Consider the following 11404-nt stretch of genomic DNA (forward strand, 5'->3'; position numbering starts at 1 on the left):
ACTCAAAAAAATTTACTCTGAAAATGGTCACTTTTCGATGCCAGCAAAGCTGTGGAAAGAGACATTCCTAAAGACAGATGGTCTTCAGAAATGGCAGATAAACATGATGCAGAACACTTGTGAGAAAGCACCTTTGTGGATTCTTTAGGATAAACAATCACACTTGCTTTTTCTCCCCAAGCACTTGGTAGCTCTACAGGGGCGACTCAGCTGTAGGATTACTTATGCTCCCACAGTGAGCAGTTAATTATATTAATTATTTTCAAACCTGAGGACTTAAGAATGAATTGAGGGATCAATCTCATCAATATACTCAAGAAATAATACACTGGAAATAAAAATTGGCAAATGGTGACTCTTAGGTGAGTTTCATACAAATTCTCTTTTGATAAAAACCCAATGCCTCTTTCACACAACTGAATGATTAATCTTCCTTTTCAGTTTGGGTGTCAAAGATCAAGGAAATACAGAGGTAAGAAAGATTCATGCAAAATCTTGCTGGCATATGCAATAGTGTCTGCATTTGATGGCGGATTATGAGATGGACCCCCGGGTGGGGCAGTCTCTGGATGGTCCATCCATCCTTTCATCTAAGCTCCAAACTTTGTCTCTGTAACTCTTTCCATGGGTATTTTATTCCCTATTCTAGGAAGGAATGAAGTGTCCACACATTAGTCTTCCTTCTTTTTGATCTTCTTGTGTTTTGATAATTGTATATTGGGTATTCTAGGTTTCTGGGCTAATATCCACTTATCAGCTAGTGCATATCAAGTGACAGTGCCTGGCAAATAAAGAAGTAGATGGTCACAATCATCTATTGGATGGAACACAAGGCCCCCAATGGAGGAGTTAGAGAACGTAGCCAAGGCGCTGAAGGGGTCTGCAACCCTATAGATGGAACAACATTATGAACTAATCAGAGCTCATGTCTCTAGCTGCATATGTAGCAGAAGATGGCCTAGTTGGACATCATTGGGAAGAGAGGCCCCTTTGTCTTTCAAACTTTATATGGCCCAATACAGGGTAATTCCATGGTCAAGAAGTGGGAGTGAGTAGGTAGGGAAGAAGGGCAGGGGAGAGTATAGGGGACTTTGGGGATAGCATTTGAAATGTAAATGAAGAAAATAACTGATTAAACAATTTAAAAAGGAAAGATTAATGCATAGTTGTTAAGATAACATTGTCAAGATCCAAACATCATGAGACCATTAGCAAAATTAGGGCAGAATAAATTTTTTTCTGTTCAGTTTTGTATTTGTGAAAGTAGAAGCCAATTCTCACATGGATCTCTAGACCTCAATTACTAGGCTCCTGATACTGACTCTCATCTTGTTCCACTAAGTTCAAAAGCAATCATTCTGCTACTTTACTACTCCCCAACCTTCAATAGCACAAAATTTAATTGAATAGAAATGATTGAGTAAAAGGAATTTGGAAAAATATACTGCCTCATGAATTAGAGGAAAAGGGAAGTTGATGTTGATTACTAGCAATCTTGGATTATCGTTAGATTATACCATAAAGAGAATGCCTTCACAGGTCTCTACCACTTCTTCTGCATGTATATTACAGCTTCCACTTTCATGTATTTATGAGATTCCTAAAGTATGCAAATAAATGTATCTCCAATGCTTGTGTTATGTTGGATTCTTCTGTCCAATTTCAATGTGTGTAGTGATAATGGTACACAGCAGTATCATACACTGAAAATAATCTTCCTCAGCCAAGTAGAAAGGGTTTTCAGAATTGTCTATTCATAAATCCTTCCTAATTCTCTGATTTTCATAAATTGAACTCTAATGAATATGATACAGAAAAGAGGAAAGCTGAGAGGAGATATAGAGCTAAGGACATTACTCTTCATTCATTTTGGAGACAATTGAACCAGGGTGAGTTCTGGAAAACTTGGGGGGTTATAGTATATTAATTCATGTTCCAGAATTAGAGGAGGAAGCATATTTTCTCATTTTGTTTTATGTCCATGGTTGTTTTGGCTGCATAAATTACTATGCATGATATTCATAGCACAAGGAAGCCAAAAGGAGGTGTTAGATGTTGAATTTTCTGCGACTGGAATTACAGAGGATTGTGAGTTTCCATGTGAGTTGTGGTAGATGAATTCAGGACCTCTGGAAAAACAGCCAGGATTTTTAATAGCTGACCATCTCTCCAGCCCTGGAGGAAGATAATTTGTTAAAGTTACCAGTATCACTACTTACCCCACATATGAAGGAACTGTGGACAATATTAGTGAATGGCAGAAAAGAGGACTTGAACAGAAATAAAAACTCCAAACCAGGAATACATTGCAGTCTATTGAGTGGTTTAGTAAAAATAAAACCAGTAGATATTCTGAAGGTGGTTCAACAAATGACATACACTTAAAAAAGAAAAATCACTATAGGGATATTCAAATGTCTACGTTGGTTAAGTACACAATTGGTAAAAGATAGTCTCCAACCCAGCATGACTTATTTGGTAGAATCAGTGAACTGACATCTTCCTGTTAGCAGTGCTATAAGTAAAAAAAAAAAACAAAACAAAAAAAAAAACCAATTGAGAGTAAAAGTTCAAGTTGCAAACAGTTGTTCTCTTCATGTTCTTCATCTAAAGGAGAAATTGAAATAACACCAGTATCTATTGCAATGCTGAAAAGGTATCAAAGTATTTTTATAATAAGGTCAGCCATTGGCAGAAATAATCGGCAACACATTTTTCAATATTCTCATGTAGAATGGGAGACCCAGACACAGAAAAGTTAAATTGCTAAGTAAAATTGGATCTTCCCAGGCCCTGATTATTTGTGTTGGTCCACTACCCTTACTTGGAACTTTTTGTTAGTCTTCTTGTACCCTATCCAGGAGTCAATCAATGTCTGGTCATAGTACAGCTATGAAAACTCCCTCCCAGTTTCTGGTGTTCTTGCTGTTTTGAATCCCAGGTATGGAAGGATGACTATAGGTAATCTTTAACCATTTGTAATCATGACTTGGAACTTCAGAGAAGTCATTTTTGTCTTGAATAAACATGAATATTGTTTGTATGATTCCAATTACAGGCATAATATTTGGTATCCAGTTAATCCAATCCTCTTCCTACTCATCTGTATATGTAGAGGACAGAGTCACCATTAATTGCATGACAAGTTAGGAGATTACTATATCATTAGCCTGATATCAGTAGAAACCAAGGAATGCTCCTAAACTCCTGGTATACCACACTTTCAAGTTGAAATCAGGGGTTCCTTCAAGAATAAGAAGTCATAGATCATTTTGTAGTGTCAATATTCTTTTCCATTTTTCATCTGGCCTAGTAGATGGACAGCTTTAGAAATAAAAATAAATAGTAATAAAATAGAGTTGGTGTTCTCTCAAATGAAAGACAAAAGTTGTACATTAGTTGGGTTGCAGTAATGCCTAAGGCTCTCTGTTCTGTGAATTTTCATGATATTCTGTGATTATGAAATAATGAAGCTTTTCTTAAAGAATATGAGATTGTGATGTCCAGGCTACAAATGGATGGAAAAAATGTCATTTTGTCTACTTTTCTAATAATAAAGCTAAAACTGCCATGGAATAACTATGTGCTGGGTGAATTCTTTTGTAGGTGAATATTAACATTTATTCCAAATTATAGTGAGACCAACAATCATAAGCTAGCAAGAGAAAACTTATTTTGAACTTTGTTTTTTATTTACTTATGTATATGTCTGTATGCCATGTGTATATGCCAATGCCTTGAAAGTCTTTGTTTTTATAGTGTGCCATGTAGATATATACCAGTTGATTTGCAATGAGGTAAGGCCTCTCTAAGATACAATCTTACTACACCATAAATGAAGCCAATAGTGTTAGTAAATACTGAGATTTTCTAATATGCCTTGGTACATGCTTGAATAAGAACCCTTGTTTCATAAATGTGATGAATCTTTTCTTTGGACAGTTTTGTTTTGTACCCACTATAGACAGCCAAGGTAACAGAACACTAGATTAAGGCATTGCTCATTTTCATATCTATAATATAACAATTATGCTATTTAACATATATTGTGTGTGTGTAGTGTATGTGCATTGATTATGTATGCTTGTATGTGAACAAATCATTTATGTGTGTGTGAGTGTCTCTGTGTGTGTGTGTGTGTGTGTGTGTGTGTGTGTGTGTGTGTGTGTGTGTGTGAATTATAAATTTGTAGGAAAAGAGTTTCAGGAGAAGAGCTGGTTTTTTCCTGGATAAAGAATCCCTCAGGACATTCATGGAAGGATATAATTTTCTGTTATCCTTTAAGAACCTTGTATGAGAGGGAGACTCAAGAAATTCTTTATCCCTTTATTCAGTCTCCTGTGAAGTAAATACGAACAAAGACCACAGAGATGAAATAAAAATCTTCTGTTGTTTTGAGAGGTTTATTCTACTCAAGGCAGTCTGTTGGCCTTCTGGGGAGGCAAAATTATTAACTGCAAGAAGTATGGAATCCCAAAGGGCTACTATGCAAAACACCGTAAGTTAGAACTGAAAGTATGTCGTTATTAAGAAGACACCTTCTGTTTCCACTCTTCTTTACTATATTATTAGATGTGATGAATTTCAATTTCTGAAGTGCACATGTCAAAATAGTTTATAATAAGAAATGAATGAAACTGGCTGGTCATATGACTGAACTACAGCTCACCATTGATACTCAGAGTTAATTGTAATAATGAATTCCAGGATCATTTTAGTGAACAAATCTTAGAGACACAAGGTCACACTAATGAGGAACACATTTAAGGATGTTTGAAGAACAAAAGTCACAAACAGAAAACCTGAGACTTTATTCTTCTTTTGAATAAATGTCATGGTCTCATTTGAACACAAATGAACACTTGATTAAATATTGTAAGTTGCAGAGTGTAGTTTGGGGCAGATCCTATATAATAAAAAGCCTGTTAAATATTATGTTTATCCAAATAGTTCACTCAGAGCCAGTAACAAAATGATATATGTTGTCAATATTCCAACTCATACAGCATACTTTCCACCATGCTTTTTACTTTGAGCTAAATATTCAAATGAGTTTTGTTTTTAAATCAGATTTTCTTATTTTGGCTGTTTTTTCATAATTATTTATTGAACATATTATATAACCAAGTTTTGAGTAGTCCTTTAACTAGGTTTCATAAGTTAAGGTTTCTTTATAAAGAAAAGAAATTGAGTTCATTCTGAAAAGTTGTTGAATGTATTTCAAACAACCCATCATAATTTCAATCTAATATTCCCCTCTTGGCAAAATGTATATCCTAATATTACTTTTTGGAATTGAATCTTTTTGGTGTCTTCTTCTTATTCATATGAGGCTCTAGTACATGAGCAGGAATAGGTAATTTCAAAAACTCAAGCAGCAGCACATACTGACAATGGTTTGGAACTCTGGGAACACTCCTTCAAAATCAAGTAGGCTTTATCCCAGGAATGCACGGATGATAAGATAGATGGAAAACCATCAACATAATCCACTAAATAAACAAACTCAAAGGAAAAAAAAAAAAAAGAAAAACACAGTATCCTCTCATTAGATGCTTAGAGCATTTGAGAAAATGCAATACCCCTTCATGGAAAAAGTCTTGGAAAGATTAGGAGTTCAAGGCCCATACCTAAACATAGTAAAACCAGTCCCAAACCAGTAACAAGCATCAGACTAAATGGAGAAAATGTTGAGGCAATCGCATGAAAATCAGGGTCTAAACAATGCTGGCCACACTCTCCCTTTCTATTCAATATAGTACTCGGAATCCTAGCCAGAGCAATTAGACAACAAAAGGAAGTCAAAGGGATACACGTTGGAAAGGAAAAAGTCAAAATAGCACTATTTGCAGATTATATGATAGTACACTTGTGTGACCCCAAAAATTCCACCAGAAAGCACTATACCTGATAAACCAATTCACCAAAGTGGCTAGATATAAAATTAACTCAAATAAATCAGTAGTCTTCCACAAATAAAGAATAAACAGTCTGAGAATAAAATTTGGGAAACAACACCCTTCACTATAGTCATAAATAATATTGCATACCTTGCTGTGACTCTTACCAATCAAGGTAAAGATCTGTATGAGAAAAACTTCTAGTCTCTAAAGAAAAAAATCAAAAAATATTTTAGAAGTTTGAAAGATTCCCACATGCTCATGGATTGGTAGGAATAATACAATAAAAATGTCCATCTTGACAAAAGCAATCTATAGATTAAATGCGATCACATCAAAATTCCAACTCAATTCTTCATACAATTAGAAAAAGCAATTTGAAAATTCATTTGTAATAGCAAAAAAAAACAGAGTAGCAAAAGCTATTCTCAACAATAAAAGACTTTCTGGGGGAAGCACCATCCCTGAACTTAAGCTGTACTACAGAGGAATAGTGATTAAAACTGCATGGTGTTAATACAAACACATGCAGGAAGATCACTGAAATAGAATTGAAGACCCAGAAATGACCCCACAGAACTTTAGTCAGGTGAACTTACAAAGGAGCTAAAACATCCAGTGGAAAAAAGACAGCATTTTCAACAAATGGTGCTGGCTCAACTGGCGTTTAGCCTGTAGAAGAAGGCAATTCAACCCATTCTTATCTCCTTGTACAAATCTCAAGACTAAGTGGATCAAGGACATCCACAAAAGACCAGATACACTAAACTACTAAGAGAAAAAGTGGAGAAGACCCTCCAATACATGGGCACATGGGAAAATTTCCTGAACAGAACACCAATAGCTTATGATCTATAGTCAGGAATTGACAAATGGGACCACATGAAATTGCAAAACTTCTGTAAGGTAAGGAGACTTTCAATAGAACAAAACTGCAACCAACAGATTAGGAAAAGATCTTTATTAATGCTAAATCTAATCAGTGTTAATATCCAGTACATACAAAGAACTTAAATTTTACCCCGGACTATAAAATAACTCTATTAAAAGTAGGGTACAGAGCTAAACAAATAATTCTCAACTGAGGAATACCAAATGGCCAAGAAGCATCTAAAGAAGTGTTCAACATCCTCAGTCATCTAGGAAATGAAAATCAAAACAAGCCTGAGATTCCACCTCACACCAGTCAGAATGGCTAAGATCAAAAACTCAGGTGACAGCAGAAGTTGGCAAGAATGTGCAGAAAAAGGAACAATCCTGTTTTGTTAGTGGGATTGCAAACTGGTACAAGCACTCTAGAAATCAGTCTGACATTAACTCAGAAAATTGGACATAGTATTACCTGAGGATACAGCCATACCACTCCAGCGTACCCACCCATAAGATGCTCCAACATACAGCAAGAACACATGCTCCAGTATGTTCATTTCAGCCTTATTTATAATATCCTGAAGCTGGAAAGAAGGACCCCGATGTCCTTCAACAGAGGAATTAATAACAAAAATGTGGTACATTTGCACAATGGAGTACTACTCAGTTATTAAAAACAATGACTTCATGAAATTCTTAGGCAAACAGATGGAGCTAGAAATTATCATCCTGAGTGAGGTAACACTATCACAAAAGAACACATATGGTATGTACTCACTGATAAATGGATATTAGCCCCAAATCTCAGAATACCCAAGATACACTTCACAAACTACATGAAGGTCAAAAAGAAGCAAGAGTGGGTGCTTAATTCTTCTTAGAAGGGGGAACAAAGTACAGGACCAAATACAGAGACAAAGTGTGTAGCAGAAACTGAAGGAAAGGTCATCCAGAGACTGCCTCACCTAGAGATCTATCCCATATGCAAACAGCAAAGTAAGACAATGTTGTGGTTGTCAAGAAGTGCATGGTGAAGCCAGGCGGTGGTGGCGCATGCCTTTAATCCCAGCACTTGGGAGGCAGAGGCAAGCGGATTTCTGAGTTCGAGGCCAGCCTGGTCTACAAAGTGAGTTCCAGGACAGCCAGGGCTANGCCAGCCTGGTCTACAAAGTGAGTTCCAGGACAGCCAGGGCTATACAGAGAAACCCTGTCTCAAAAAACCAAAAAAAAAAAAAAAAAAAAAAAAAGTGCATGGTGACAGAAGCCTGATATAGCTGTCTCCTGAGTGGCTCTGCCAGAGCCTGACAAATACAGAGGAAGATGCTAACAGCCAGCCATTGGACTTAGCACTGTATCCCAATTGGAGGTGTTAAAGAAAGGACTGAAGGAGTTGATGGGGTTTGCAACTCAATAGGAAGAACAACAATATCAACCAGACAACACTCCCAGTGTCTAAACCACCAAGTAAGGAGTACCCATAGAGGGACACATGGCTCCAGCCTTATATGTAGCATAGGATGGCCTTGTTGGGCATGAATGTGAGTAGGGGCCCTTGGTCCTGTGAAGGCTGGATGCCCCAGTGTATGAGAATGTGAGGGCAGGGAGGAGTGAGTGGGTTGGTGGGTGGGGACACACCTTTATAGAAGCAGTAGGAAGAGGCATGGGATAGGGGGTTCCTGGGGAAGGGGGGAAAACCTGAGAAGAGGGATAACATTTGAAATATAAATATATAAAATATCTTTTTAAAAAATGGGTCTCATATTTTCTTGTTTGTGCTAGTCAATATTCTTCCTCCTTCAGAAAGAAACACCTTCTATTATTCTTATGAAGATAGATTTTATATTCTATATTCTATATTTTATGTAACATCTGTGATGTTACATAAAGCAAACAAATAATGACATTGGTCAAAGAGCTTATTGTAGATAAAGTATGGGATATCTCCCTCAGGACAATATTGAAATTAGTGTTTGGTTCTAAAGAAACATTTAAAAGCACAATAATAATTGTCTTGGTCCTACTAAAAATGAGGAATGTCTGATTTTTTTAACTCATTCCGGTTTATTTAATTTCTTCTGTCTTTGAGTGTTTTTTCTTCTTGTATATATGCTCACCTCACTTAAGTTTGGTATCCAAGAAAGTCAGAAGGCTTTAGATCCTTTGGGACTGTGATTACACGTAGTATTAAATCACAATATGAATGTTGGTAATTGAATCCAGGTCATCTATAAGAGAAAAAAAATGCTGTTATCTGGGTTGGTGAGCAGGGGGAGGGTGAATAGGATAGGGGATTGGAAAACCAGAAAAGGGAATAATATTTGAAATGTAAATAGAGAAAGTATCTAATAAAAAGTGCTCTTATGTGTTAAGTCATCTTTCTATTTCCTGGGACTTACTATTGTAACAAGTAATAGTCATCTCTTGTACTGTTACTATAAGCTTCTAGTGAAAATGGATCATCCTATAACAGGAAAGTGTGTTGCTAGAATCCAGAGTTGTGGGAGACTTTGTTCTCCATTTCTGAAGACAGAGGAATTACTGGATAGTCAGGATGGGAGGCTAAATGTGTATATAGTCATTCCCAAGAGAACTCTAAAGGAAGCAAGACTTGGGGATCTTCCTGGAGGCCAAGTAGATCAAGAATATAGAGAATGCTCATTTTCAAGTATTAAGCTACTAGATTGGTAATGGTGACTTGAAAAATATGTGTGAGTGGTGCCATATTTTTCTAAAATACTGAAAATGGAGGTAGGATTGGATATTGTCTATTTTGGAGTCTAGAGAAAAAGCTACACTCACAGTGATCACTGAAAAATACTATTGTGTATAGAAAACAAAACTTTTGTTGAAAAATCTACCATTGACAAAAAAAATCTCCAGCAAAACTGCAGTATTCTGGTCTGGCTTCAAACACTTGGGCACAATCCAGTTAAGTTACTAAAATAAAGAGCCTATATCTGTGCCCAGCCCTGCCCAGGCTTTCATGATTTGCATGTGTCCACTGCACTCACTCAGAACTTCTTCTTCTTTTTTATTAGAATTCTTTTTTTTAATTAGATATTTTCATCATTTACATTTCAAATGCTATCCACTTTCCCAGTTTCCTCTCGAAAATTCCCCTATACCCTCCTGCCACCCTGCTTCCCAACCTAACCACTCCTGCTACCTGGCCCTGGCATTCTCTTGTACAATCTTCGAAAGACCAAGGGCCTCTCCTCCCATTGATGGCCGACCAGGCCATCCTCTGCTACATATGCAACTAGAGACACAAGCTCTGGGGGGTACTGGTTAGTTCATATTTTTTTTCCACCTATAGGGTTGCAGACCCCTTCAGCTCCTTGTGGACTTTCTCTAGCTCCTTCATTGGGGACCCTGTGTTCCATCCAATAAATGACTGTAAGCATCCAATGCTGTATTTTCCAGGCACTGGCATAACCTCACAAGAGACAGCAATATCACTCAGAACTTCTTAATAGTCTGGTCACACCCTGTCTAGGAGTCAGTCAATGTCAGGTCACAGCACAGACATAACATCTCCCTCTCAGCTTCTGCTGATCTTACTGTTCTGATTCCAGGGTAATGAAGGATGTCACGGGAAGTCACTTGACCCTTTGTAATCAGTGCTAACTGGAAATTCAGAGAAATGAGTTCTATCATAATTAACCATGTATATTGTTTGTATGTTTCCAATGACAGGCCTGGTTTGTGACATCCAGATGACACAATCACCATCCTGCCTGCATCTCTAGGAGACAGTGTCATCCTTACCTGCAGGCCAGATGGGGGTATTAATGATTGGTTATCCTGGTATCAGCAGAAACTAGGGAATGTTCATAAACTTCTAATATACCATCCTATCAGTGTGGAATCTGGAGTTTCTTCAGGGTTCAGTGGCAGTGGTTTTGGGAAAGATTTTACTTTTACCATTAGCAATCTGCAGCCTGAAGATATGACTACTTATTACTTTCAACAGTTTTTTAGTATTTTGTTTTATTGTCTACCACAATGAAACAAGCCATGACATAAACTACCAAAGAATGCAGCAGAATTCCCAGCTTCCTATCTTGTTTCCACCTACTAATATTATTTCTCAGATACAGTCAGGCTATGAAAGTTACTGTGCACTTAGTGTTCAGAGGCACATACAATCTTCTTTGACCATTAGTTTCTCTTTTTCTCCTTTAGTACCTGCAGCATAGTTGTGACAGAATTTCACAGGATGTGTTTAAGGTGATACATTAAACATGATACATGATAATACATTTAATACAATTCATATGCCCCAGGACATGGGGAATGCCAGGGCCAGGAAGCAGGAGTGGGTGGGTTGGGGAGCAAGTCAGAGGGAGGGTATAGGGGACCTCGGGGATAGCATTTGAAATGTAAATGACGGAAATACCTAATTTAATAAAGCAGAAAAAAAGATAATACATTTAAGATGATTCTAACTGACTATATCAATTGTGTTTAGTTTATAAGAGTACAAAAAATTGAAAAGATATCAATCATTTTCAAAAATTTTCAAACATATTCTTTCTTTATTTTTTATTGTAAATTTTCTTTTTTTACATTTCAAATGTTATCCCATTTCTCGGTGTTCCCCAACCCAGAAAACCCTATCTCACCCCCTCCCC

This window comes from Mus caroli, chromosome 6, assembly GCF_900094665.2.
Source record: "Mus caroli chromosome 6, CAROLI_EIJ_v1.1, whole genome shotgun sequence".
NCBI classification, from domain to species: Eukaryota; Metazoa; Chordata; class Mammalia; order Rodentia; family Muridae; genus Mus; species Mus caroli.